This window comes from Bombus impatiens, unplaced genomic scaffold (assembly GCF_000188095.3).
Source record: "Bombus impatiens unplaced genomic scaffold, BIMP_2.2 scf_0106, whole genome shotgun sequence".
NCBI classification, from domain to species: Eukaryota; Metazoa; Arthropoda; class Insecta; order Hymenoptera; family Apidae; genus Bombus; species Bombus impatiens.
Window position 1 is genome coordinate 903,866 of NT_176525.1, and position 4,668 is coordinate 908,533.

Consider the following 4,668-nt stretch of genomic DNA (forward strand, 5'->3'; position numbering starts at 1 on the left):
GAACTTCCTTTCCGAAATTCATATAACACGAGATGTCGAAAATGGATACGCATTTCACTCGTGATTTTTTACTGTTAGAAGTCACTGTGTTCGCTATATTACGATCTTATACCCACGAAAACCTGCTCTAGCCTGTTCTCGATCAGCTAAGCTCGAGTGCATTGGTCCCTTATCGCCGTATGTTTATAAATCGACACGTGAAATGTATACACAAAAGTCGGCACGAACTTATGGGATGACCTAATAAAAATTTCGTTGCTATATTTAGCTTGGACTACAAACAAAGGAAAATATTATTAGGTTGTCCGATAAGTTTCTTTCCTCTCGCAAGGTGACAATAGATGAACAACGATTTCTGTTTTATATTGTTTTATTGAATCAGGCGTGGTCCATTTCGTTCTATTTCCATTATTACGTTCGTGCATAATTCAATAAACTAACTAAAAATATCGTGCGTCTATTATTTCCTTATAAAACGAAAGAAACATTTCGGACAACCTAATATTTTGACAAACATGTGGCAAAAGAGAAAATTGCTTGCAGATGGATGAGTAAGACGATATGCTACGCAACATCATCAAGGGCGACGGTTGTAATCGATGGTGCAACAATCGTAAAGAGTTACCACGTCGCATGCCTCGTGGAAACGTAATTGTTGGCACCGATCAGTTTGCCAATTTGTCTAATTATCTGTTTAACTTCCTAGCGGGCAATTTAACCTACCCTCGAGGGATTTAATTAACTCGGACGAGCACGGTTTGTCCTCGCAAACGGAACACATTCGTCCACGATACGTTTGAAACGCGTAATGCGTACAGATCGGATGAGAATAAATCCGATTCTTATCGTAGAAGCTGGCGAGTCGAACGGAGAAGTAACGAAGAAGATTTTACTCGGAGAAAACGTAAGTTTCGACAATTTCTCCGTTTCTCGGTGGCAATTCAAAGTGTGCAATTACGCAAGTGCTTCGCGTCCCAAAGAACGTACATGCGGGAAATTTAAGACGAAGTTTAAGAGGTTTGAATCTATTTTTTTCTACGTTTCGTTTATCTTTCTAATCTTTCGAAATACGCAAGAAAGAAGTGAGAATTCAGAACACAACTGTGCCAATAAGATTTAAGCAAATTTGCAGCTCTACGCGTTCTCGTTCCGCCAGCTGACTGATAAAATAATTCATTTCGCAAAGCCGCAAACTCTTCGTTTCTATATAACAGCCATTCGATCTTACCAAAACCGAATGCGAATATTAAACCGTGCCATTAAGCTTTCTTACGAACAACCAATACTTTCCAATATTCTTCGGCAATTACAAAAGCTATTAGTATTCTCTCGTTAACACGTTCAATGCGAAAGACGCGAACGAACGCGTGATTGGAATTTCCTATTTTCTTTCGGACGATGCCTGGATAAATACGTTGCCAAAGGAAAATCCACGCAACCCGTGCCGCATTGAACGCGTTGATTAATCCAAAATTTCGTTGCTATATTTAGCTTGGACTACAAACAAAGGAAAATATTATTAGGTTGTCCGATAAGTTTCTTTCCTCTCGCAAGGTGACAATAGATGAACAACGATTTCTGTTTTATATTGTTTTATTGAATCAGGCGTGGTCCATTTCGTTCTATTTCCATTATTACGTTCGTGCATAATTCAATAAACTAACTAAAAATATCGTGCGTCTATTATTTCCTTATAAAACGAAAGAAACATTTCGGACAACCTAATATTTTGACAAACATGTGGCAAAAGAGAAAATTGCTTGCAGATGGATGAGTAAGACGATATGCTACGCAACATCATCAAGGGCGACGGTTGTAATCGATGGTGCAACAATCGTAAAGAGTTACCACGTCGCATGCCTCGTGGAAACGTAATTGTTGGCACCGATCAGTTTGCCAATTTGTCTAATTATCTGTTTAACTTCCTAGCGGGCAATTTAACCTACCCTCGAGGGATTTAATTAACTCGGACGAGCACGGTTTGTCCTCGCAAACGGAACACATTCGTCCACGATACGTTTGAAACGCGTAATGCGTACAGATCGGATGAGAATAAATCCGATTCTTATCGTAGAAGCTGGCGAGTCGAACGGAGAAGTAACGAAGAAGATTTTACTCGGAGAAAACGTAAGTTTCGACAATTTCTCCGTTTCTCGGTGGCAATTCAAAGTGTGCAATTACGCAAGTGCTTCGCGTCCCAAAGAACGTACATGCGGGAAATTTAAGACGAAGTTTAAGAGGTTTGAATCTATTTTTTTCTACGTTTCGTTTATCTTTCTAATCTTTCGAAATACGCAAGAAAGAAGTGAGAATTCAGAACACAACTGTGCCAATAAGATTTAAGCAAATTTGCAGCTCTACGCGTTCTCGTTCCGCCAGCTGACTGATAAAATAATTCATTTCGCAAAGCCGCAAACTCTTCGTTTCTATATAACAGCCATTCGATCTTACCAAAACCGAATGCGAATATTAAACCGTGCCATTAAGCTTTCTTACGAACAACCAATACTTTCCAATATTCTTCGGCAATTACAAAAGCTATTAGTATTCTCTCGTTAACACGTTCAATGCGAAAGACGCGAACGAACGCGTGATTGGAATTTCCTATTTTCTTTCGGACGATGCCTGGATAAATACGTTGCCAAAGGAAAATCCACGCAACCCGTGCCGCATTGAACGCGTTGATTAATCCACGATCGATCGATATGCTCTAATTAATAACTGTCAAATTACCGATTGCGAGGATAAGAAAGGAAAAACAGAGGATAGAACCGAAACAAAGGGCAATCCTCTTGGAACACAGGTCCCAACAGACTTTGAATCGGCGCACCATTACTATCGATTTATAACTTCTAGCGTGAAAGCACGAGCTGTTGGCGATAATGAAAGGGGGTCGACCGCGTCTGGTCGACCAAATCCCGCGTATTTCCACGGCCACGTTATTTCTGCGAGTCGCGAATTAGCAATTTACCTCGGTCGAGTACTCCTGGCAAGCCGATCGTCCTCTCCTCTTAGCCCAGGCTAAACGCAATTTGCTCGAACGGAGGCTAATGCAAGAGTTAGTAGACAGTCAGTGCTGTGGGTCACGACGTAATCCGATTTCCTGAGCGTTAATTCGCCTACCGACCAAACCGACCTGCGCTCCTGCGATCGCATTATTTCCAAGCCGGTCACTCGTTTCGGGGACACCAGCGTCAACCGCTTGCCTCTACACGATGTCTGCAACGTTTCGACGTGGTTACGACTTTGGCTAATAGATAGATAAGATAATTCCCTCGAGTTTATTTCCAGAGTTTTATACGATCGTTTATTACTCGGTCGTATAAAACGACGTTTTTGACGTTTAAAGATACCTGGAGTTTGAAGAAAATACGATACGTCGTTCTTGAAAATTTTGTATCAAATATCTTCGTGAAACGCGAGTTACGAGACCTCTGTTCGCTAATCGTTTTTGTTCGTTAAAATAAGAGCGGCATTGAAATATAGAAGGTGGAAACTAGGAGAACGACTTTCGTGTAACGAGAAATCGATGAAATGAAAATACAAGAAGCCTCGTGAAAGTATTCGAACACTTACTTAAATACCTTTTACGAATATTATTATTATTTATTACGTAATTCTAGTTGGTTTACAAGATATTTTACATGATACATTCCGTTCGTATCTTTTTGGCCTTGCACTTCTACTTCGTATGCCGCACGTATTATACTTCTATTCTTTCGACGTCACTCGGACGATACTCGATGTCTACTCTTCTTGCCAACATCCTTCCACTTATATTTAAACATGTGTCTAAACTTACTTATTAGATCCCGTTAACCTAAACTACGCTAAACTACTCGGATTTACGAACTACCTGATTAGGCACTTCTCTTGTCCTTCCCTTGCTCTTTATCACCCCATCAAATTAGCATTTATGAAGATATTATGCGTGTTACAGGAAACATCTTTGCATCGTTATACAACTCGACTATCGTGATTATATTAGTATAGTTTGGAACAAATCTGAAAGTATAGTGTACGCAGAAATTGCAAGATATTTGATACAAGCGTCTACTTCATACAAACGTATTTTGACTGCCACGCTGAAATCACATGCAGTATTTTTATTATTCAAAGTATATAATGACAAAACAATAATAAATTGATGATGTAAGACAACGTTCTTCCCCGATGGATCGTTTATCTTGACCACCGTCTTGGCGCCTTGGTAACAGTTGAAAGCGACATATTATAACAAGGCTTCGTTCATTTCAACAAACCATTCGCATTTGTTATTTCGTCGTAAGCAAAACGTGCAGAATATATTGTTGAAACGTGTAGAAGATATTAGTAAACCTGGTAGATCCATTATAAATGCACCCTGGTATGTCACCAACGAACTAATACATCGCGACCTCAAGATACCAACAGTCAAAGAGAAAATAGCAAAATATAGCGACAGATATAGCAAAAGAGTCAACAAACATCGAAACCCCCTAATTACTGGACTACTTGATACGTCGGACCAGATCCGCAGGCTGAAGAGACACTACTCGCTAGACCTAAACGCTAGATTCAATTAGTTATCTAAATTAAGTAATATTTACTTATTTATAATACTTACAAATTATACTTATCTATAATAAGTATTAACTTATTATAAATAATTAGCCATCTTATTATAAA